The sequence below is a fragment of the Periplaneta americana genome, chromosome 4 (genome assembly GCF_040183065.1).
Source record: "Periplaneta americana isolate PAMFEO1 chromosome 4, P.americana_PAMFEO1_priV1, whole genome shotgun sequence".
Classification (NCBI taxonomy): Eukaryota; Metazoa; Arthropoda; class Insecta; order Blattodea; family Blattidae; genus Periplaneta; species Periplaneta americana.
Genome location: NC_091120.1, coordinates 121995556 through 122022770, shown reverse-complemented (window position 1 = coordinate 122022770; position 27215 = coordinate 121995556). Strand labels below are relative to the sequence as shown.

General features: G+C 38.0%; 1 long non-coding RNA gene across 1 annotated transcript in view; it reads left to right on the top strand.

Annotated features, from left to right (window-relative positions):
• The window catches only part of LOC138698172 (uncharacterized), a 367249-nt gene extending 345597 nt beyond the window's left edge, over positions 1-21652 (top strand). Inside the window, exons 2-3 of the long non-coding RNA XR_011331751.1 lie at positions 14950-15087; positions 21536-21652. This is a non-coding gene — a long non-coding RNA (uncharacterized lncRNA). The remainder of the gene's footprint in view (positions 1-14949; positions 15088-21535) is intronic.
• Positions 21653-27215: the final 5563 nt, after the last annotated feature.

The window sequence follows — 27215 nt, the reverse complement described above, 5'->3', positions numbered from 1 at the left end:
AAATACGCTATCACTAATTGGTTCACAGCAGTTCAGTTAGCTACCTGCAGTGCAGTAGTTATACAGGTACAGTTATCGGAAGTGTTAAGTTGTGTTTTTCAAGATGCCTTATAAATTTTCGACTGCAGAATATGCCGATATTGTGTATATTAAGGTTTGTGCGATGGAAATTCCTCGCGTGCCGTCGTTGAATATGAACGACGCTTTCTGAACAGAAAGGTACCATATCGAAGAGTATTTACTGTCTATGGGGTCGGATGAAAGACTTGAAGGAACTGGGAAACGAGAGAGGCGCTAATCGACCGTATTTTGGATGTGGCATAAAGACAGCCACATGCAACTCTCCAGAGCGATGAGCGCGATTCACGCCCGAGCGCATCAGTGCATTGAAGCAGAAGGAGATAACTTTGAAAATATGCGAAAACATCGTCCCAGACTTCTAGAATATTAGGTATGTATGTATACGTGAATATAAATTTTTAATTTGTCCGTTATCTGTCTCGAAATGCGAGTTAGTACAATGGAATCTCAGAAGTTTTTGTGAAATCAAAGAGCCATATCTCCGTAACCGTTCGAAAACGGACCTATATTTATATAAACTTCTTCACTCAGAATGACTTCAGAATTCACATCCCAAATTTTTTAACTTCCCTCGTGAATCACCCTGTATATGAAAACGTACAATGGCTCTAACTTGACGAAAGCAATGTGTTATGGACTTGTGTTACTCGTGCTTCCATTGAAATAAGTCTTAGATTTAAATGGCTACGTATCTGTAAACAGACACTTGAAAACATTTTAACCTTGATTTTAACTTGTACGACTTTATATTAATTTTTTTGACATTACATATTTTAATCTTGACTTCTTCTTCCAAACATGGACAATGTCCATGTTATTTATGTATTTAAATTGCTACCTTCTTTCATGTTCAAACTTCAGATGAATATGAAACTTAAGATGAATATGTTCGAAGTAGTGCGAAAACGTTTGTCAACATAAATAAGTTAAAATGAAATACTTTGAAATAGATAACCCACAGACGGAAATATTATTTACACAATTTTACTATCTGACTTATCGGAACCATAATATCTTTAAATTATACTTATTTTATTTTAACATATCTCATCTTCGATCTCCTTATGCTGCAGTAGTCTTTTCGTTTTGCAAGTTGATATTGGTTTTCTTTTATCTGCGGTCTACCTCTCCAGACTGCACTGTATTTTAGTTTCCTCCATATGCTTTTATTATGTTATTAAAATTAAAGCATTTATTTCTGATATGATAGTTTCATTTTTTAATAGTCTGGCAATCTATATCCGTTTACAGTTTATCATAAGTAGGCTACATGGATTAAAGATACATGATCACGGACGTAGCTTATGATTAAGGAGCTAATCTCTTAATGCAAGGCTTCGAATGCCGCTTGGACTGATTATCTGGTTGGGGTTCCCCGACGTTCCCCGCAACAATAAAGTAATCAGTACTAAATACAGTCATCTCGCTGAACACCACCCCGCTGTGGTCAGTCTCACTGACGTTAGATAAGCTCGCATTTGATACAGTGTTGTTATATAGCCTATAAAATTACAGACAAATAACTATATTGTTAATACACCTTTAAGATTCGCCTGGGGTTTATTTTCTATCAACAATGCACTGCGTGGGTGTCTCTAATCCCACGAGTATAGTCACTGCTTCCTCTTGCTCTTGTATCACAGTCACACCTTCCTGCTCACACGCCTCTCAACCAAGTGGACGAGAAGATGCCCACCCCTTTTCCGCGTGCCCCCTCCTGCTGCCACCTGCCGTCCATCCGATGCCCGACTCCGCGCCTTGTGCGTGCTGCCACCTGTTGGAAACAGCAGACACTCGCCCTGCGCGTTTTACATTCGGCCATCCTGCAAAATTAATGTCTCCATTAATTCTCAACTCTCCAGCAGGTCAATCAGGTCCTGTCTGTGAGTCACAGTCTCCTCGCCACCATTGTCTCCTGGTTCACCTTGTTCATCTCCAGGAACTGTGCTGTGATACCGCTTGAGTGAATCCACTGCTACTGTGGCTGAAAAGTTGCTGTATCCCCGCATGCCTTTGACAGCACTCACCTGATACCTGTCATTTCCGAGCACCTTGGAAACCCTGTACGGACCACCATACTTCTTCAACAACTTGCGGTTGACTCCCTTTTTGCCAGAACGCGTGTTCGCCTCTCGCCATAGCACCAGATCACCTACCTGATACTGATTAGCGACCTTCCGCCCTCGGCCATAGCGCGCTCTCATCACCCTTTCCACCTTGGTCAGGTTCTCTGCCGCCTTGTCCCTACGCATGAGGACCGCCTGCTGAATGTCCTCAAATGTTTCGCCCTCTTCTGCCATATTGACATCTGTACTCCACCAGACAGGTCCACCATGGCTCCACCTTGGTGAGAAAACATGAGCTGTGCAGGAGAAAAACCAGTACTGCTGTTGACACAGCGGTTCATGCCCCACACAATCTCACTCAGCTTCTCGTCCCACCGTGATTCGCACTCTGTGCTCGCTCCAATCGCATTGAGTATAGTGCGATTCTGTCTTTCCACCTGACCATTCGCCCTGGGTGTGGCAATAGCATTCAGCACATGCCGCACACCCCGCCCCGCCAGAAACACAGTAAACGCCTTGCTGGTAAACGTAAGCCCTCTGTCAGAGATAAGTCGTCTTGGATATCCAAAATCGCCAAATATCTCCCTCAATTTCTCAATGGCCTCTGTCGAACGGAGGGTTCGAGTGACCTTCGCCCAGGTGAACTTTGTGAACGCGTCCACCACTATCAGTACATAACTGTTCCCCTTCATACTCCTAACAAATGGCCCCAGATGGTCAATGTGCACCGTGTCCAGGGGTATGGAGGGCTTCCTGATGGGGTGTAGCGAACCTTCGTGTCGCCCATGTCCACCCTTGCTGAATGCACAGCTCAGACTGGCATTCACATATTTTCGGACAAAACGGCCCATACTAGGAAACCAATAGGTCTCTTTGATGAATCTCAGACACCGTTCATACCCAGGATGGCCAGCCTCATCATGGTGCTTACGCATCAAATTGAACTTGGCCATCGCTGGCACATACAGCATGTTTCCCACCTGAGTTCTCCGGTAGAGTCTCCCTTCCTTCACCATGTAGTTCGCCTTGAGACTCTTGTCTCCCGTGTCCTGCGTCAACGCCGTGACGATGTTCTGAGTCTTGTCATCCTGCAGTTGCACAGTGAAGAACCAATCACCTTGAGACATGCTTACTAGATGGACATTTACTGGATTTCGGCTCAATGAATCCACATGTTGCATTTTTGCTCCAGGATGGTACTCCAACTCCATGTCATACTCCTGGAGAGCCATCCACCACCGAGCCACCCGCGGAACCAGGTCCCGCTTCATCAAGGTTGCCCGCACCGCAGAACAATCTGTGACTGCCCTGAAATGAATGCCCACCAAATAGATACGGAAACGCCTCACCGTTTCGACCAACGCTAATGTCTCCAGTTCATAACTGTAATACTCCTGTTCTGCCGGAGTTGTATTGCGACTGAAATACATTATTGGGCGCAGATTGCCATCCGCCTGCCTCTGCGCCAGTATGCCACCCAGTCTCCACTTGCAGGCATCAGCATGTACTTCAATTTCAGCCTCGCTATCATATAATGCCAATACTGGCCTGTCAATCAGAAACTGCTTCAGCTGCGAGAACGCCTCAACCTGCCCTGGACCCAACACCATTTAACGTCCTTCCTCGTCAGGTTTGCCAGCGGCCTGTCAATCACAGCAAAATTACTGATAAACTTCCGAAAATAACTCACGAGTCCCAAGACCTGCCTGACACCATGCACATTCTGCGGGGTAGGAAAGTCTTTCACTGCCTGAATCTTTCTATTGCTCAGCTGCACACCTGTAGCACTGATCTCATGTCCCACATACACCAGACTACTCTTCAAGAAGGCACACTTCGCCAGGTTCAACTTGAGGCTCGCCTCCGCCACCAGTTTCTGGACCCCTCTCCAGCAACTTCAAGCCAGATTCGACGGTCTTCGTTCGGATTAGAAGATCATCCATGTATGCCAGCACAGAATCAGCATCTAATCCGCTCAACATCTTGTTGATGACGCGCTGAAATACTGCTGGGCCTTTCGCCAGGCCAAAAGGGACTCTCAAGTATTCGTAATGTCCATCCGGAGTAATGAATGCAGTCTTCTGAATTGAGTCTGTGTGTATGGGCACCTGATGATAGCCTTGTGCCAGATCCAATGTAGTGAAGTAGCAGCTTCCGGCTAGCTTGTCTAGCTGATCACTCACCAATGGCATTGGGTACCGATCATTCACCATGACCCGCTCTGTAATCTACACATAAGTGGCTATCACCATTCTTCTTAGGTATCAGTAATATAGGGCTCGCATACTTAGATTCAGACTCCCTGATGACACCACCAGCCAAAAGCCTTGCACATTTTCCCGAACCATCGCTCTCTCCGCAATTGAAAGTCTGTAGGGACGATGATACACCGGCCTTTCAGATGTTACCTGAATTTTCATCTCGCCTAGAAGAGTTAATCCCAGATCAGTATCTCCCACTGAGAAAAATGTCGCCATTTTACTCAGCAGGTTAACTAGTTGTAACCGGTCCTCTGCGCTAATGTCACCGACATCAATATTGGACAGGTCCACTGCAACATCATCTCTGTCACTTTCTATCACCCGATTCACCTGGTACGCCCTACGAGACTCACAAAGCCGCGCCCTGGCGATCAGATGATTCGCCTTCCACACCACAGATTGTCTACCAAGATTACTCACCGTTAACTGCTGGTTATCACCTGCCTGCAGCACCATGTTTGGCATCGCTATCCAGGACCCTTGCTCCTCATGTCTCCGAGCTCCCACCAGCACTTCCTTGCCAGAATTGACCCCTTGCACTCTGTCACTCACCATGGTTGCTGTCCCTGGAACCAAGGTGACCTCCGAGCCAGTTCTTACCTGGTATCGTTCTTCATTCACCAGATCATCCTTGTCCAGTGTAACTGCCTGGATGAGGTTTTCCTGCCGAGTTAGTGTAGCTACTCCCCTTGCTACCACCAGCGCCACCTCTCCTTTCAACGCTGGTTGACCCAGCAGCACGTCCACACCGTCCAGACCACATGGCACCACTATAACATCAACTGTGAGAGGGATCTCATCTACCATCATATCTAGAGTGACCTCACCTGCACCCCGTATGGTACCAACACCGAACCCTCGCAGCACTACTGCTGTAGGACGCATCTCGCCCCTGGACACCCGCATAGCACACTGCTCTTTGACAATGTTAAACTCGCTGCCAGTGTCCAGATATACGAGGATGCGTTCCCCGCCTTTGCCCCATGCAGTCTTTCTGTATAAATTACTACTGTTGCCGTCAACTAGTCTTACCGTTGTGTTCCGGTCTGGCACCTTGCTGGCTGCTTCTCCCATAGGACGATTTGGACACGCAAACCGTGTTTGGCCCGCCTGCCCACACTGCATGCAGCGAAGCGTCTTTGGTTTCGGACAGTTCCGACTCAGATGAGTGCCCAACTCTTGGCAGTTGAAACACCTCACCCTCTGAGTTTTCCTGTCTGACTCTGCTCCACCGCGGCTATGTGCCCGCCTCGCCCCAGTCTCCGCGCACCGCCTCTTTGCCTCTCCTTGGGGTCGTCCACTCTCCCGGTACCTGTCCATCGTACTCAGGAAACCAGAGTAGAGTTCCTCTGGAGTCTTACACTTGTAGGCACGCGCGTTCCCTTGGAGCTCTAGCAGAAGTCCTCTGATGATGCAGGAGATGGCATCCTCGCCCTTGATGCGGCACCTCTCGCACAGAGCAAGCTTGGCGTTGTAATATTTCGTCATGGTCTCATCTGGTAGCTTGCGCCTCGCTACCAGCTCGTCTAATGACTCGCCGAAGTCATGCTGCCGTGGTAAGGCGCGCCTCAATGCCTTCTTCCACTCGGACCACGAGAGGTCGAATCATCCAGGCGATTATACCAGGCCTTCGCCCCACATCGGAGTTTTGCCTGCATGAAGAACGCCCTCTCATAATCGCTCCAGTCGTGGATGCGGCCTAGCTGGTCGATCTTGTTGAGCCAACGATCGACGTTACATTCACAATCGTCTGGATCAAAACCATCAACAAGTTCTCACCCTGCTCTCGCCGTAGGGCGCGACGACGCCCTAGAGCTGCTGGCCGCACTTCCACACGAGGTGCTCTCTCTACAGCAGCGCCCACCTGTGCCACTGTTCGGCCCTCCGGGACTCCTCTTCTTCTTTGCTGCCCCTTTGCTGGCGCCTCCAGCCTCGGGTTGGCGATCAGTCACATGACGCAAGGTAGCTTGCGCCCGTTCCTCTACCTTCCTGAGGATACGGGCCGCCTGCCCTTGCATCATGTTCTGAATCGCCCTGGCAACATCCCCTTGGTTGAGGATGTGGGCCATCGCCAATTGGACCGGATCTCCTGCCGGCGCGTCGTCTTCCAGAGACGCGACGCTCCGGTCCACATGGTCCCTGCACGTGCCAGATGACGAAAACGCCACGGAATCGGGGCTCGATTCTCGGTCCCCGACCTCCATTTCGTAATCCAGCACGCTATCCTCAACCTGGTTTAGATTACTCACCATCTCTTACAGCACCTTAGAGATTTAACAAAAGAACGAGATTACCACATGTTAGTAGCGCCTTTAGCTAACTCACTTAGTAGCTTTTCTTTTACTGACACGCAGATTGATGCCACTTCTGAATTGTTAATACACCTTTAAGATTCGCCTGGGGTTTATTTTCTATCAACAACGCATTGGCTGACTCTAATCCCACGAGTATAGTCACTGCTTCCTTTTGCTCTTTTATCTCGGTCACAACTTCCTGCTCACACACCTCTCAACCAAGTGGACGAGAAGATGCCCGCCACTTCTCCGCGTGCCCCCTCCTGCTGCCACCTGCTGTCCATCCGATGCCCGATTTCTTCGCGGCTTGTGCGTGCTGCCACCTGTTGGAAACAGCAGACACTCGCCCTGGCGCGTTTTACAATATCAATCAGTTATGCTGGCTTTGTACCTTATAGCTAGACATCGGAATTTTAGGCACTAAAAATTGCAGTTTTAGGCGCCTAAAATAAGCTCAAAATTTGTAAAATTAGGCTCTATTTTAATGAAAATAGGCATTTTAGGCACATCAAGGTATCATACTTCTTTCTTTCACTGAAATTTTTAGTTATACACTAACATACGCACAAAAAAAGTATGTTTAAACATTGAAAATGAATACTATATTATATTTATAAACAGAGCTGCACAAATTTAATATATTGAAACTAATGAAATAATGATTATTGATATCAAGATTACTCATTTAAATTATTGAAATTCAGTTCCATGCTCAGACTTTATTATAATTATCTGAACAGTACACCACCAGAATTTTTTCTAAATTCTCCACAGTTAACCTTTGCCTTTTATCACTGAGAATCATTTTGAAAGAGAAAAACTTCTTTCAACCGAAACTGATGTGAGAGGCGCAAATTTTAAATGAGGTACAATAGAAACATCAATACTTACTGGAACATTTACACTTTCCCCCGATATCACTCTTGATACTTTTTCCAACAATGAAACTCCTACATTCTTATTTAATACGTTGTCCCACTTATTTTTAACTTTTTTCCCAGTTTCGCCCAAAGTAGAATGTATGTTCACTTGAGCTTCCTTTACTATTGCTATTTGGCTACAAAGAGATTGTTTTTCACGTTCTAATTGTTCAATGCTTGCAGGTATGAAAGAAAAGTTTGATGTTATGTAGGCAATATCGTTTTTCACTCGTGAGTCATTCAGACAATCTTTCACTGCTTTCACACACGCTGCACTATCAGTTTCAGGTAATTTATCAATAACTGTGACCACTTCTTTAAAATACACCACTGACTGAATCCAGGTTCCCCATCGTGTAACAATCGGCTGAGGTGGGAGAGGGATATCTGGAAAGTTCTCTCTGAATATTGAAATCCTGGATGGGGCTTTACAAAAACATTTTTTTGTGTTAGAAATAAACGAATTGACAAGAGGAAATTCATTCCGGATTGTTTCAGAAACCCTGTGAAGGCCATGTGCTAGACAGGTTACATGCGTGAGGTTAGGATAAAATGTTTTAAGAAGTGGAGCTGCAGCAACCATGTATGAGGCAGCATCAGTACAAAACAACAGAACTTTAGAATCGTCTATATTACCTGAGTAAAAAGACTGTAGGCCTTTATTTACAAAATAAGCAATGGCTTGGCTATTCACTTTCGAAAGTTCCTTAACACATACGAGGTGTGGAATCGAAGGTCCATCAGGACTAAGTTTTCCTACTACCATATTTGCTATATACCTATTCATAGGATCTGAGGTTTCATCCACAGAGACCCATATGTAAGAATCACCTATATCCTCCCGAATGGAAGCTGAAGTTTCATTGTATATTCTGCCTAAGTAATTTTTTCTTAGGGTCGACTCAGATGGGATATTTTGTTTGCAGTATTTTTGTAAAAACTGTCTTAAAACCGGATTTTCAATTGTATTCCAGGGAAGTTAGCAGCAACAAACGCTCTCGATAAATCAGCATAGAAATTGCTGTTGAGATTGGATGAAGTAGGCTGTGTTAGTAAAGTTTGTTGCAGTTGATTTTTCTGCTGAGCTTTAGCCTTATGAGCCGCTCCTTGCACATGCTGCTTTAGGTGGCACTTCTTTTCTTGCGAAATCTAAAAATGTAAAGTAAACTGAATTAAAATAAAATCCTAATTGTTGTACTGCCGTATTTCTATCACAAAGTTAGTGGGTTCGAACAATCAAAATTTTAATGACCTGCAAATACTTTAACTATCGGAATTTAAAAGGTTAAAGTGTAGTGGTCTTAAAAAGAATTATACCTCAGGATAGCTCAGTCAATGTATAAATATTATAGGCCTACTCATTAAAATTAATAGAATTTATATATTTAAACTTTTGTTACATACCTGTTTGCTACAAATCTTGCAGAATATCATTTTTCCATCATAAGTGAATTCTGAATATTCTGTTAGCCATTGCCGGATCAATGTAGATTTTGCACTTACATTTTTCGGCATTATCGCGTTAAATTTCACAGGAAAACGTCCTACCGCTCAAAACTTCTCAACACAAATAAGGTGAGGGAAAGAGCAACTGTTAACGAGCATTCAAATGAACCGTTGTTATTGAGATTCAATTGGACAAAAATACAAAGTTCCACTTATTGTTGCATTTCCTGGTAGTGTTAACACTAGGAGGGCCATTCTTTTAAATATTTTTTAACGGTTTACCCTACTAATTCGCAGTTTTACGACTTTTCATAAATATTTCAAAAACACTCTTTCTCCAAAAATTGTGATTTTATGACACTCTGAAGGGCAGTACAGCTGATCGGTTTCAGACCGAAAACAGTAATTTTTATAGTATAGTATATCTCTGAATCGGTAGCAGCACATGTTGTGATTGTTGCCTGCTTCAAAACTAAGGTTGGTTCTTTGTCGGCATTTATGCCTCCAAACATGTTAAATTCGGTGAAATCTATTGCGAGTGTCGTGAGATTCAAAACATTTTGTTTCCTTTATCAATGGTTTCATGGCCGGTGTGAAGCAAACTTTCCACTTTTTAAATGCCTTAAATTTCGCAGTGAATGCATGTAAAAATTATAAAAAGTAAGAGTAAAATGCGAAACTTTACAGTGAGTTAGGCATTTTTAGGCGAATATTAACAAATTAGGCTCTAATAACCGTTTTAGGGCATTTTAGGGCACTATAAAACTCTTTGAATACCTTTCAATTTCCATGAAACACAAATATTAATAATTATTTTTACTTTTCTCCTAAAGAAACAAAATAGGCATTTGCCCTAGAATCCGATGTCTGCCGATTCTGCGAGGCTGCGGAGAAGTTTAGAGTAGGGACAAATTGAAGCTTGCGTCCGCCGCCATGTATTGGGAGAAGCACCGGCTAGCAGACGGCTGCTGAATGTTTAATATATATGTTTGGTGTCTCTTATAAATCAATCTGAATGGATAAATGAAAATTAACATTTAAAGCGACCACGTTAAAGACATAATCAAGCTTAGTTACCGTTAGTTTGACATGAAACGAAAGAAAACTGCAACAATTTGATACCGTAACTAAAGATGTTGTATAGTTATTTGACAACATATAGAGCGAACAGAAATACAAATGCATATTGTAATAATAGTTTAGATGAAAAGAAAATTGTTAGTATTAACTATTATTAACAAAACACTGCCTGTGTAAGACGTTACATTAGGCCTATGTTGTAAACACGTTTGGTTTGATATGGACGAGAAATAAACAATTATTATTTATTCGCTTCCATATCACATAATATAGGCCTACACCTGTAAAATAGAAACACGTACCTAATGTTTTAGTTAGAAATATAAGTAGGCCTACCGTGCAATAGCTTATTATCACAGCTGTAGTATGAAATAAACGTCACATGCATGAATTAGTCAATTAATCATGTAATAAAACTCAGGCCTAGTGTACAGAACTTCTTGCCTATTGATTCATTATTATATTATTATTATTATTATTATTATTATTATTATTATTATTATTGACTCCGTTAAACATTGTCTTACAACATTTTTATGTAAAGTCGTGTTGTACTGGTAACCTTAAGTGTGTGCTAACATCTGCTCTTGATGTAGTACTTTCTTTTATTTGGTTATTTAATGACGCTGTATCAACTGCTAGATTATTTAGCATCGATGGTGTTGATGATACCGAGATGATATTTGGCGAGACGAGGCCAAGGATTCGCCATAGATTACCTGACATTCACCTTACGGTTGGGGATATAAGAAAAAACCCAACCAGGAAATCAGCGGGAATCGAACCTGCGACCGAGCGCGACTCCGGACTGACAGTCCTTAGCCCACTGAGCTACGTCAGTAGATCTTTATGCACTTTTATGGTCAGTTTAACAAGTTTAAAATATGGTTCTCGGGAGGAATCTGGGATCCATATTATAAAATATGTTCCTATAAGTACAGAAAAATTGCACAAGTATTCTACTTCTAGAGCACATTGCTTTCACACGATGTAAGAGTGGATGGTAATATGCCATTGAACTGTCAACATCTGTATAATCGCTCTTTCACTAAGCGACATATTTCTATAATCTCAAATGATGATATGACAAGACTCCCATTATTCTTTCATTAAAAAATAAAAGAGATTTTGTTTACTGGTGGTAGGCTACGTACCATAAATTGAGTCTTTAGATGTATTATACCATATTTTTCTTAATGATTTAACAACTAAGCCAGCAATGAATACAATCACATTTTGACAATATTGTGTCATTGAGAATGTTGTAAGAATGAGGGAATTGCAATCAATGTCTGCAGTAGAAGAGTCATATCGCCTCTGATTCTCAAAACACTGAGGATTATTATTACAGTGCGTTAGATGTTTGGATAATACCGTTGGGTATACTGTATAGAAATTTTTAACGGACATTCCTCTCTTTGTAATATAATTTAAATAAATTATTTACGTATTTTCTAACATATATAATAACATAAGTAAAAATATTCCATGTATTCGGTCATAGGAAATAGAAATAAACTAATGTCTATTTATGAGCAATATAAGGCGTTTATATTTGAAACAATGCTTAGTTACAATATTTAGATTTACTTCTGTTATTTTATATTATACGTTAGAAAATACGTAAATATGTTTAGTTATATTACAGTGAAGGAGGAAATCCACTAAGAAAACGCCTATATACTCAATGGTATTTTCTGAACTCCGAATGCTCCCCAAACATGGCGTCGCGCGAACCTGCGCGAGAGGTTTCAAATTTGTACCATAGACTTACTAAAGAAACACTAGACCGCTCACTGGCGCTAGTGTTATGCTCCCAAATTGAACAGCCGGGTGGCGGCCATTTGTTTGTTAGAGCTGAATAAGCACAGTTGTTTCGTGCGCTGCTTTTAATTGCAGTAATGCACACGGATGTGAAGATAAAGTAGGAAGGAATGTTATATTTCACTGATTAGTTAATCCTTCATTTCTAAGACGATTTTTTTCTCCATATTATGTTAAGAAGACAAATTATTGTACTTGTCATGTGACTCTTTATGCTTCAAGTTTCATCTGAGTAAAGAATCTCTTAACCGAAAGTGGACAGGTGCAATCCGCAGAGAGATTTTCTACCCTACAATGAATCATTCAGTGTGTTCAACTCATTTCGAAGATAGTTTTTACCTTTCAAACTATGCTATTACCATATACATTGCTATTGTACTTCATCTACTCCATATCATTTATTTTCTTCAAACAGTTCTTTTTTCAGTGCATATATGAATAATATTCACCGAATTTAAAGCTACAGAAACTGCATAATTTATAACATTTTTTAATATAACTGATTGAAAGTTATTCTTATCTTAGTTACGAATTAATTTAACATTTTCTTATGCTACTACTGCTGCTGTTGCTACTACTACTACTACTACTACTACTACTACTACTACTACTACTACTACTACTACTACTACTAATAATAATAATAATTGTGCATTTTGACTTCATGCAGCAGTTTAACCTATAGATTGAATTTAAAAGTTGACATTAATTCTTTTATTAACCGTGGTTATGAATATTCACATTCCGAGTTCCTACGAAAATGAAACAAGTCTGACAGCCAGGCTTTCCGGGTATCCCAATTTAGGCGGGATTCTCCCAATTACCTGGTTGAGTCCCGATTAAAGCGAGTCGGGATTGACAAAAAAACCCGATTTTACAGATTATTATTTAAACAAATTACGTCGGTATTTCCTATTATCCGATATTTTTATTTAAGCCTATATATTGATTCAAATGGTAACATTGTAAACATAGAAGTTACCACGGATATTCAGTAAGTCTGTGAGGTAGCCCAGCTGATTGCCGTAAGGCAACTAAACTCGCAAAATAATACCTACTTCTCCTAGTTCTACCGCATTGTTGATTAATCCGTTTCGGTCCTGGTCGCTGCTCTGACAATTATTAAATATTGTGTACTTTGAGTGCGTTGAGTGGCAAAAAAGATAGCGTTTTGATATCGTGTAAACAATTGCTGTGTTTTAAGATTTAGTAAACTATGTTTAAACATGGATTCATCGTCAGATAGTGAAACTGTTGCAGTAACGGTTACAAAGTTAATTTAGTAGCAAATGGTTAAAACATATTCGTGGTTAATAAAAGAAAAAATTATAATATTCATTGTACTGCGTGTCCTTTGTACTTTAGTGCGTATCACGGAGGCGAATAGGCCTATTACATTAAAAAGCACGCAAACACTACTTTGCAGAAAACTGCTATAAATTTTATGGTAAAATGTTGATAAGACTAATGTCTTAAGTTAGCTTCTGATATTCCGATTTCCTTCGCAGAAAACTTAGCAACTCTGCTGACAGCAGAAACACGGTATTAAAGGTATCTCGCAAAGGAAATATTGTTCCTTTACACAAAAACATTTAGCTTTAGGATACGCAATACACGTATTTAAATAGCGGTTTCGAAATCTCGCGCGTTTTCTACCAAACAAATGGCAGATTTCTGCTACTTCAATTTGGGAACATATTTCTCACTTCTCCGCTACGGCGTGGTAGGGGCTCGATTTGTACACGACACCAGCGCCAATTGTGTATCTAGATATATAACTACAACGTCTTTGCTTATAGCCTACATATTATGAACCTGCATCGGTAACCATATCCATCATTGAATACTATTCCACCAAGATCAGTAACGCATGTAAAATATCCAAAGTTAATTTTAGGGTTTAATGGGTTCATTTGGAATACGATTAGTGACATAGTTTATTGTAACAGAAGGAAGAAAATTTACAGAAATATATTCAATACTATGCAAACAATATGGTACAAACTTATGAACAGTTTGAATTCCTATAAGTGTGTTGGTATGTTTAAAAATGATCGAACATGTGTTTTGAATGAAGAAAGCCGAGAGATAATAGACGAAATTTCAACTTCAAAGGTTTAAAAGAATAGCCTAATCATAAGATGATTCGGGATCATAGAAGGATAAATTTAATATCCTGATATTGCATTAAAATTGCATGTAAATATGGAAACTGTGTATTCTATAACCCATAACAGTCTAAACTATCATGAAACTTCTTCAATGGGTTCCAAATAATCCTATAGGTGACAATAAAAGCCTATATTTATGATATGTAGTGGTCTGAAGAATCGTCATTCGGCTGAAAGAAATTACTTTCTGAAAATAATAATGTGCTTGTGCCAAAATCCAATCTGCGGAATATGAACAGGATAATTACATGCGTTCTCACCTGTTACAAACTTCAAATCTCAAGTAGGCCTATAATGTAGGTAAAGTAATGTCATATTAAAGAGGTAATTTAATGAAACTTTTGGAAGGTCGTTCTGCTAATCATACGATAATTCGTTACTAATTGGATGATGATATTCATCTCTGTTCAGGCAGATGGATATGAGGCCAACTATATCCTAGTCGGCTTTGGCCCTTTTGAACTGTTGCGTCCAGGATTATAGTTGATGATAAAATTAATCTACAGCAGGTTATTATATTAGTATTATTTAATCATTATAATTTTCCCATTAAAATTAAATGTGATATGAAGTTAATAAAACAATAACAAAAGTAATAACGTAATATGGGATTTAAAAATCAGTCGCTCTATTTACTTTTTATTGTATGATAATAAAGAATACCTGACTTAGCAACGATTGGTACATGAAAGTTATTAGTTAATGTCTATCCACTTTTAACTGCTTTCGAAGTTATTTACACAAGGTTAAATTGTCTGTTTCTCTATTTAACTGTATTGAATAATTTTAATTTTAAATATTTCAAGGTTCAAGGAAAAGAAGAATCTCGACTTATCGACCCTGTACAGGAGACAAAGACAACAATTGGAGCGGGAAAACTGGCGAAAATTGAGAAAGAAACTAGCAGATGGGAGGATGAACCTGACAGTGTAAAATCTGAAATCGTGAGTAGAAAATTACACCAATTTTCTTAGCCTAGATAATATGAGCGGGATGAGCCCTATAAGAAATGGGCCACGGACCTATATGCCCTTCTCCATATATATTCCACCTTTATTATAAATTATGTATGCCCTAGTTCAGATAATATTAATAGTCTATTAAACATACGAGGTCACTCAATAAGTCGCAAATTGAAAGGACAGGGACCTCTCAAATTGCAGCTTAGATTTCACGGCGCTTCTTCCGACGGCATTCACCTGCTTTGTCATCGAACAACAGATGACGGCGTCTTGCCATCCTAACGGCAAACACCAGCCAACTCCTCCTCGCCCCGTTCCGTGATCAATTGATCAATCTCAGCCCCCCTCGCGTATGTGGTACCTAAGAGGTTACGTCCAATTTCGGCTTCCCCTTTAAAATTTTCTAGAGCTCCTTCAGGGGAGCAGCGTAACCCGGAGTGAGACTAGTGGCCAACAGGCTTGGAGCTCACATATTTAGTTTTGTACAGCCCCCAACCCCTTGCAAGGACGCGTTTTGCGTACCTTTTAAATTTTCCTCCCAATTCTCCTTCGATTTTTTCGATTCGATTTTCGAGCGCAGACTGTAATCGGCACACGCAGTAGAACCAGCCGCACCAGCAATAGACACCACTGAAGATGTTCACCGCAGCAGTGAACGAAACGTTTGGTCTCACAACCAACAGACCACGGCCTCATAGCCCGGAAAACTTTTCTACTACTTTCCAACCCTTTTCAAGGTTTCTGTACAAAAGCTGAAATACTCTTCAAAACATGTGAATGCTCCTTAAAATGTCAGTTTCTGCCTTAAATGTCGCTACGTGTGGGCACATGACATGCCACACGTAGCGACATTTGTAGCTAGTTCTTTTGCGTTTTGCAGCACTCACCCGTAGTGTAGTGGAAGCTTTCTTCCGAGATGGAGTATGAAGCCAAAGTCACTTTGTGTGTGTTGTTAGTGTACATTATTACGGTCACACACAATTATGCGCATGAGAAGAAAATTTATAGCAGTGCCATAAAGTTAACTTTTATTCCTTTGTCGATTTTACAACAGGCAATATTGTTCGTCAGTAACAATCGGAAGTACGGTGTGGGTGAAGGGTTTGCTGAAAGGCAAAGACCTAATTTCTCGTGGTTCTGTAGAAGGGTCATTGGGATTGTACGACATGTGTACATGCTCTTCCCTTTTCAATACACGAATTTCTGAAGCATCTCCAAGTAAAAAGGAGTTGTAAACATGACCCAAAACACAACTCAAAGAGGCAATCTGTTTGTAACATATTTGAGAGATCTGTCTTGTAAAAGAATTGTGTTTTTTCTTTTTTACCAAATGAAGTCGCTGTGAAGGGTTTACTGGAACGCTATTATATAGATTTTGTTATTGAAGGAAACCTTTGGTCGAAAATGAAAGAAAAAAAAATGTGTACTCTCAAAGAACGGTATTTTGAAAAGAGTATAAATAAACACATCTATAATAAAAGTTCTCTTTTTCTTGGTTTTGCAGAATGCTTATTGGACGTTGCGGCAATTTAAACTTGACCCTTATATCCCAAAACACAACTCAAATTGGAAATGTCTTTATAAACAATACTGATTTGTGAGGTCTGTCCTGCAAAAGAATTGTACGTTTTTTACCAAACAAAATTGCTGTGAAGGGTTTGCTAGAACGCTTTTGTATACATTTTATTATTGAAGAATTCTTTGGGTCGAAATTGAAAGAAGAAAAATGAATGTACTTTTTAAAGAAAGATATTTTGAACAAAGTTAAAAAATAGGGCAACTCAGCTGGACTATACATAAGTGAAGCAATATTTATTGGCACCGTATTGTTAGTAACAAAATATGTCATATATATTGGCATCGTATTGTTATAAATCTGTCATGATAATAATTTCCCATCTAAAAGTCAATCTCCCTCTCTACTTTACTCCCTCATAAACACAAGTTAATTCTGTTGTTATGATTCACTACAATAGTACACAGTAACAAGTACACTAGCACTCTAATACTGCAGCTTATAGTTACGTAGGTCTATACCCACTATTTGCGTAATCCCAGAGAAACAAGTCAACTTCATTGCACTGCAGCACATGTATTCTGAACAGATGTTACGCGACGTCTCCGAACTGTAATCTCAACAACTTCCTTCCTTCTCCCGTCTCCGCAGAGATGGTCGGTTCCCTCTGTGGCGCCAGAGTTACCAGTCACATACAGTAAGTCTACTAGCTTGGAAATAGGCACTCTCAACTATCCCAGTATAACAAAATTATTAAATAAAAAACAGTAATTAGACTAGTATGGACATATGGAATACAAATTTGTGAGCGTCTTTCAGTAATTCTAACATATATTTTAAAAAGATCAGAATTTAAATCTCTTGGCGTTATGGGCAATGAACCACGGTTTGTATCCAATATTCACTCACACCGTGATTGGGGAATCCCCATCATTAAGAAGGAAATCATTTTTATAGTTGTCGATATCAGCAGCGACTTCTTATTGTTCCTCTTTTGTATTTACCCTATTCAATTTTTGCTTTTTACTAAGAGTCAACGATTATTCATTGTAACTAAAAATAAAGTACAATTCGGTATAAAACTTCGACTTATTCTTCTTCTTTTTCAACATCCTATTAAAGTGTGTTAATAGATACACCTTTCAATCAAGATGACAATGAGGATAAATAAATTTGCATAGAAATCAAAGTGGATTGGTCCTTCTTTCTTTAGTCTAATAGACCATTTCTGCTAATCAACACTTTGTTTTGGTAGAACAGTAATAATTAAGGTAATGTCCAGTCTTTAGCCCATCTTTAGGAGATTTTACCTAGTACAATTACTTGTTACAGATGGTTTGAAATCAAAAGCTATTTTTTCTAGCTGATCGTATTCCGTTTGGGAATATTGTACGAAATGGAAATATAAATATTGGAGATTTATCCTTCGAAGAGGTGGAAAAATTCAAATATCTTGGAGCAACAGTAACAAATATAAATGACACTCGGGAGGAAATTAAACGCAGAATAAATATGGGAAATGCGTGTTATTATTCGGTTGAGAAGCTCTTATCATCCAGTCTGCTGTCCAAAAATCTGAAAGTTAGAATTTATAAAACAGTTATATTACCGGTTCTTCTATATGGCTGTGAAACTTGGACTCTCACTCTGAGAGAGGAACATAGGTTAAGGGTGTTTGAGAATAAGGTGCTTAGGAAAATATTTGGGGCTAAGCGGGATGAAGTTACAGGAGAATGGAGAAAGTTACACAACACAGAACTGCACGCATTGTATTCTTCACCTGACATAATTAGGAACTTGAAATCCAGACGTTTGAGATGGGCAGGGCATGTAGCACGTATGGGCGAATCCAGAAATGCATATAGAGTGTTAGTTGGGAGACCGGAGGGAAAAAGACCTTTAGGGAGGCCGAGACGTAGATGGGAGGATAATATTAAAATGGATTTGAGGGAGGTGGGGTATGATGATAGAGACTGGCTTAATCTTGCACAGGATAGGGACCGATGGCGGGCTTATGTGAGGGCGGCAATGAACCTTCGGGTTCCTTAAAAGCCATTTGTAAGTTGTAAGATCGTATTCCGTTTATGTGCATTATGCCACTATTTTATTCATTTGAATAATTTTATGTGTTTCAATTTACAAACATAATCATGTTTGACTACGAATTTAAAATATGTATTATGATATATATGTAGAACATGAAAAAATGGTGAATCCAGCAGGACCTGGTCCTGACTACACTTACCCATAACTTTGGCGTAGTCTAGTGATAAAGGTATCCCGCTACTTTTCTGACCAGTTACAAGAGAATAGGCCTATTTTGGAAGCTCTTAGAAACCTATGCATCGAAATCGCATCTCTAATCAGATACTACTGTAAACATAATAAAAAAAACCCTGAACAAATATTATATATGTCGCGTATATACCCAGCAATGATACAAATATTTTGAAATATCGTTTTATGGATGTTTTAAGCAATAATCGTTACATAATCTTTAATGCAGTGTTTTCCAAACTCCACAAAATTGTGACATAATGAAAATTGAACTCGCACATTACTATTTTTGAGGGAGGGGTAGAGTGGGTACTTCCTAAGTTAATGCAGTGAATCACAGAGCAAAGACAGACTGTGACTGAAAGGGGTGATGTAAATTGCCTCCAAGAGGGCTGATTACCTTTTTATAATTATGTAAATTGCCTCCTCTTTGCTAGTAATATTGTACGTAAATTGCCTCCCATTTGCCTAGGGCATCGAATTTTCAAACCCGCCACTGAATGCATCTCGCACTATACAACTTGTTCATCAGCCGAAATGACGTCATTCTATTCAATGCCAACGATCCAAATATTTATCATTTCATTGAAGTTCTTAAACAAAACAGAGAGACATCTACGTGTCCCTGAGCAAAAGGCATAAATATTCCGCAAAGAATTATTTTCACAATATAAAATACTCGTATTTGCACGTCGGCAAGAAAAGATTACTCGACTTGAGTTTGTAATAGGTGTTTGTTTTAAATTATTCCTGTTTAAAGAAATCAGTAAGTTATGTAATATTTTAAGTTTTATGACGAAAGTTATCTAACAGGAGCTGACCAATATTTTAACCACATTGAACCACATTTTAACCATACCAGTAATTTGTGCAAATTATGCATGTAAGCCTATATTACTGACAGTCTGTAAATGGGAAGGATAATTTTGGTTACAGTTACATATTTACAAAAGGAAAGGTAAAGAGGAGGCAATTTATGTACCGTAGCTCATGTTAACAGGAGGAAATTTACGTAATTTTTTGGCCTTGGGAGGAAATTTACTGTCTCCGGATTGAAAAACGAAAGCAATAAAATATTCTTCTACCTATTAGCTACATAGACATACATTTTGTCCGTGTTAACTTTTTCCCCTCCTATTAATAATAATTTTTGTATCTATAATAAAGGAATATATACCGTATTTTCTTATTCATCATGAAAAGAAACACGCACCTTTACATCAGCTGGCTTTTTAAATTAGAAAACATACTAGGCTGACGATAAAATTAGAAATTACACTACATAAATCGAAGAAACACGGAAGCATTTTACCCCGACTAATCCATAGAATACAATACATTTTATTGTTTGTTCATGAATGAAATATTCAACTTACAAGTAAGGACGTAGTAAAGTTTATGACAAGAAGAATATTTAATGACATCGTACATTCTTCTTTTATATTCCAATTAACAATTTACAACAAATTAAGCACTCCATATTTTCGTCATCAGCAAGAAAGAAAAACTGTTCCTGTCAAGTTTTTTAAAATTTATGTTTTTGGATTTATGTTTCCTGTTTTGAAAAATCCATTCCAAAACACAGTATCCTACAAACTTACAGTATTCAAGTGTAAGTCTGCTGCTTTTGGCGATCAGTGCTTTTACTGATTCTTAGGATATATTGTGAAATAAAGTTGTGGAAAAAGTTTGGAGCTTTCTGATAGTTTGCATCATGCCATTCATGTAGAACAAGCAAAAGGTCTCTTGAGCTACGTGTTGTCTTCATTGGCAGAGAATGGCCTCTGCAATGAACAAAACAGACAGCATTCCTTACGTTACTTACTCTGATAACTGAGTTAACATGTAGCTCCGAAATGTTGGATATTTCTACATTTATGATATGGTGCAAAAACCAAACATCCTCACGCCATTTTGAACATTACGGACGTTTTAAGAGAAAATATACAATGGCTGAATTTTGTTTAATGCTTTTAAGTAGTATGTAATTTGGTGTAGTAATTTTGTGGCGTTTAAATTATGAAATTTCCGTAAATATCAATGATTATAGTGTAGATTTCATAAATAAGCCATTATTTTTACCTTCGTAGTACAGAAAATAGTCAACGACTGTTTACTGAAGAATTATAAAATTAAATTCATGTCTTAGGTTGTCGTTTTTCATGTGATCTTTAAGTCTGTAATTATTAATCACCTTTCTAAGAATGTCATTTGAGTTGTCTGTGCCTTGTCTTTTTTTGTGATATTGTGGGAATATACGTCACGGAATCAGGATGGAACATCGAAAGAATCATGGCTTCGTATACATTAAATTTTTTTCTTTTGTTTTTCTTCCTTTTGGCTTGTTTAATTGCGCCTGTTTTGGCTACCATTTGATTTGGACTAAAAGCCATGAACTTGCCCTACCGGTATTAATCTTGTTAAATAACTACAGAATTATTTTGGAATTGTTTTTAAACTGCATTACAACCGAAGTAATGTGACAGTATGCTGCACAAATGGAATAAACGTGAGAGGGAAAAGCCATATATTTTGAGAAAACACAGTGTCCACGATAAATCCTATACAGTTTTCTCACTTTCTCTGATTAAAAGCTCTCGGCTGAGTTATAGCTAAACTTGCACACATTTTGTCCAGGTGCAACCTCTGGTGAAGATGACCAGTTTTACGCCATTGAGACATAATGAAGTGTTGCTGTTAAAGGACATACAAATACGAAGATATTGGCCAGAACTGGAGCGACTCCAGCTGGACATGGAGAACATAATGATGCTGAAAGATGTCGCCTTCATGGCGTTCGTGCCACCCAGTTGCTCCTCATGTGTTGCAGAAACTGACGACTGGAAAAATAATGCGTACGACGAAATCTCCTACACCATGTATGATGTACAGGTAACTATTTGACGACTTTTTAAAACATTGAAAATAATGTTTTATTGTAGGCCTAATTCAATTGGTAGTAACTTTCAAGGAATATCACTTTCATTGACATCGTACAAAATTTAGTGCAATATTATTTTAAGAAGAGTTAGAGGCTTTAAGGCTATTCAGTCTTCCTAATTCATCATCATAAGTATCCAAATTCCATCTAAATAAATACTTTGGACTAGTAGGATTATGCAAAAAAGATTTAAAGGCATGTTGGTCCGTTAAGTACAATATCAATTAATGGATGAGTTTAATACAGTCAATACTTAACAATAAGGAATACATTAAATCTTTATGTTACAACAAGAAATAACATTTATACATAATGACAAACGTTTTCGCCAAATGAATTGGCATCTTCAGGTCAAGTAAAACATGTTAACATAAATGAACACTTGAACTTATCTAGTTAAAAACAAACGTTAAAAGTTAAAATGTTATGATGAAGATCAAATAATATGCCATTAAAAACAGGTGGTAAAATTGAATAATCCAGATATCATGGTGTATATAAAGAACAATGTATTGATAATAGTATGTGTGACGAAGGGAGAAAGCAAGACTTGTACCTGCAATACTAGAAGAGGTCTTGCTTGGCGAAAACGTTTGTCATTATGTATAAATGTTATTTCTTGTTGTAACATAAAGATTTAATGTATTCCTTATTGTTAAGTATTGACTGTATTAAACTCATTCATTAATTAAAAAAGATTTAGCTATATGAAAACAATATTGAACAGACTTACTTAATAATGTGTTAACAAAACTGATGAAATAAAGATTAAAGTCGTCGGAAATATGCCCTTAATCAAGTTTAATAACAAGTTTATTTCTATTAAATGAATAATTTACCAAGCTGCTTTGCATTTATTAGCTGCATTATTTATGTATGATTTATTAGAATTTAGCTTGCCTTAGCAACTTCCCACACGAGTTTCTTGCAACTGTAAGAACAGTTCTATGTTAGTAGGCCTAATAATTTTGTAAAAAAATGACCATTGGATATAACTATGCAATTTAGTAATATGTTCTTTAAGCAATTTAAGATAAACAGGATACCATCCTATGTTGGATTTTACTTCAGAACGTGTGCAATGACTATTCAATCTAACATAATCGATTGGAAAGCACACATTAAAATGTGATTATATATAAATCAAAATCACATATACAATTAGGATCAAGTAGACTATACAATTCCATTCAAATGGAAGACAAGTACCGGTAATATTTAAATTCCAGTAAAATTAGTTCCAAGGTAGTGGTCGTCAGCACTGTTGAAATGGGGAAAGGGTAAGGAGGGAGTCACAATGTGCACCGCCGTGCAAGAGGAAGCATACCCATCAGCAGCCCGGATGCACGCTTGTGCTGTAAGAGACCTGCGGGTAAGAGATGCTAGCCCGAGAATGCACTATGCTGATGACCGCTGCTTTAAGGCAAGCAGCATCTGGTATTTACAAAAAATTGTGTTGATTTAGTTATAAATGCATATTACTTACTTAGAAATGCAATAAATTATTGACTTTTTAAACTGAACTGCGTTTTTTAACGTAATATTTTTTTTGTTATATTATTAAGAGTATATTTAATCATTGAACTGTAATCTACAATTAATACCATTATAATTTAATTTTATGTTATCTTTAATTAGATTAATAATAAAATTTTCACTAATTTAGTATTTTTTTTTAGACTTGTATATGCATGTTCAAAACAATATGTGCATAGGCATTTACTAAAGATAAAATGTAAGAAAAATTATAATCTTGTTTAAGTAATTTCAAAACTGTCAACCACAGATGCCCACATATAATTTACCTATGAAACAAGTTCCAATACGGACTGCGAGCAGAGGCATTTTTAAAGAGCTCAATATACTACCGGTCCCCTGTATCTACGTACTAGAAACAGTCTGTTACATCCATCAGAATGCAAAACAGTTTATACCAAACTCTGAATACCATGACTACAATACTAGAACTTCCAGTAATATGCATTTAAAATACCACAGGCTTACCAGAAGTCTTAACAGTATATCTCATAATGGTTGTAAATTATACAGCAAGCTCCCCTTACATATCAGGAAGTGTACCCAAAAAATGTTCAAGAAATCGGTAAAAAATATACTGTTGAAGCACATGCCACTGAGCATAAACGAGTACCTAAATTTAAATCTTGAACAGGAAATGTAACAATCTCTATTTTATATACTGTTATTGATTGCTGTTGTTTTCCCTGTTTACTGCTCCTTACCTTCCTCTTCATGTACCTGGTAGAAGCACAAACTGACAAGATTGTCATTATAATAAAATACACAATATTAGAAAGTGATTATTATTATGTTGCAATTATAATTGTTGTCATTACTATTGTATTTGTTTACATTACTATTATACCATTGTATTAACATGTAATTGTTATCTGACGATGCCATGAATCCTTGTATTCTGACGGCTATAAATACAATACAATACAATACAATACAATACATCCTCTTATATAACAGTTTTGTGTCTTTATGGTATCTAACTACTGCAAACTTACACAAAGTATACCATTGAAGGGATGAAATTCATTTACCATAAAGCACTTTTAAATCCACTGATGCCTTTTCATTCTTTTTAAATATTGAGATTTCTTAGCGGCTGTTGCAGATGTTGATTCTTCGACCTTAAGATGTCTTGATTCTTATTTTTAACAGACTTCATTTTATCTTTATCCCAGCCATATTTTTACCTTCCATGGCTAAATCATGTCTTACCATTATTTTTTTTCCTATTGCTTCATCATTTCTTCTTTATCATGAACTGGTTTTTCGGCTGCAAAAGCTCTTCCAATTAACTAACCAGATGCAGCTAAACAACAAAGATGGAAGCTACAAATCCATAATTATGCATATTTTCAAATCTTTTAAATTATAGAATAGTTGAAGAGAAATGCATTCCTTTTCCGTTTTTATACTCTTTTCTTTATCTTCTGCTTTTTTTTTAAGTTGAATACTATTGCTCTTCAGATTTTAAATTCCTTAAGAGACAAACTCAAAATAACATATTTTAGCTTCACTTAGTACAATAAAAATACCTATAAATCACCCTACGGTATTTGTACTATTGCAGTTACCAACCAATATCGCATTCGAGCACCTCAAAATCTGTGCTTCAGTGGCTAGTCATGATAATATCTTTGAAAAATATTGGAGTGCAAGAGGTCAAATGACTTTATTGTCAAACGCCTGGCATTAGAAAACAACAACAACTTTTAAAAACTGCAGTAAATTATCTAAATTAGCTAATCTTTCTCCAATTTAATCATCTCTACTAAATAATCTAACGCAATATTTTCGTTGTATCTATTTATCTGCTTTATGCTTCGAATCCAAATATTTATGATGATGATAAGCAATAGGCCTACAGTGTTCCTTTGCTCCTTCATCCATTTATTCTCTTATCCTTCATCTAATCGGGTACTATGTCCAAAATTTTTATATCCTGAAACAAAATGTTGGATTATTTTCAAGGGAGGCAAGGGAGGCCGTGCCTACCCTAATATTTTACCAGAACACAATATGGCAGTAACAATTCCAGCTGAATTAAGATCACAGACAAGTTATAGCAAATGAACATTTTTCCTTTTATATTAATTTTACTATACACTACGACTAAGATGTAAGTTACGTAAAGTCGATCACATTCAGTTGGTGATGCCCGCTCGCTATACTGTAGATAATACAAATAATTCGTATTGAAAAATAATAGATAGCGCTGTAACCTGTAACATCTAGCAGCCTGCAGTGTCTATGCGAGAGCGGGAGGGAAGAGTCGGTTACATAACTTACTCCCAGGTAACCATGACAACAGCAGTTCTACCAATAAGATAGCTGGTTAGCAGAGTGTTTAAACTTGACTAGAACGCGCGAGGGGAGCCGAATTTGGAGACGTCCTACCCACCGCTGACAACTGTACTGTTGTACTGCTTATAGTCACAGCTGGTTTTGGCTGTATTGGGAAGCTCTCTCTCTCTTTTTCTCTCTTTTTGATTATATAGAATTTGAGTCACGTGTTGTTAGTTTTCTCTCCCTGTGTAAAAGTGTTCTTTTATGTTGTTAGATTTTTCTCTTGTTTGCGGGTGCTCCTGCTATTTTCTTCTTTTGTGTTACGAGATGTATTTATTTATATAGTATTTTAAATATATCGAGGGTTCAGAAACAAATGCAGATTTATCTATAGCTTCTTCTAGTAGCAGTTGTTCAGTATGTTGTGACCTAAGTGATCGGCTTGCGAAGAAAGAGAATCGTCGAGTTAATTTGCTGTAAAATTAGAATATGTAATAGTAATAAGCAAGCCCTGGATTCTTAGGTTCGAATCAATTTTGTTGCTATCTCGTTATTCTCGAAATATTGCTTTTCTTTTTTCGTTTTATGTAGCAAAGAGTAACATTCTTAAATTCAATATGACCTAAAAAGACCTAATTCGTAGGTTAGGACTTAAAATGTCCAAAGGGAAGCAATCTTTACCAAGCCATTGTAATATATTAACGGTATGTTGTTTATTTTTATTTTTCCCGTAAAATCATATAAATTCCTAAATATAAGATTTAAAATCCTAAAACATAAATTGGAAAAACCTAATTTTAGTTTCTTAAAACCGATAAATTCTGCGCCTGGTAATGAGGTATGTCATAGGCCTTATATTTTTATATTCTCAACAGTTACGTCTTGGCCTCCTCAACTTTGCAGTCTCGACTTGGTTGTGGCAGCGGTCGGATGTCTTGTAAGCAACCTCTGTACTCGCTGTTAGTAGGCCTATCAGTGTACTTGTGCTTCAGTCGGTATAGTGAACAGATAATAGTGTATAAATAGTGAAAGTGACTTACTGCATAATTAGGTATACATCAGTCATTGTTTATTGAGATTTACAGTAATTAGAAAAGCAATATGAAATCTTATAAGAGAATCAATACTTTAAAAATCAAATTTCCTGCTACGGCTAAAAACCATCAGCGTATTGAAATACATCAATGGCTAGTGGAAAATATGCGTGTTAATACAGATCAAGTAGATACGATACAGTTACATAACAGAGACTTTGAAATTTATCTGAAATTAGTTTCCGTGACCTTATATAATAAACTATCGAATGAACATAAAGGAGACAAGATGTTTAAATATGAATCGGGAGAAGAAATTCAGATCGTTGTAAGTGCGGCGGATATGCAAAGTACAACAGTGCTAATTTTCAATCTTCCACCTGAAATACCCAACATAATTATTAGTAATACCGGTACCCTCAGTAAATATGGACAGATTCATGATATTAGATCTGAGAAATGGAATGATCAGTATCCCCTACCGGTCAACAATGGAGTGAAAGCTGTAAAGATGGACATTAAA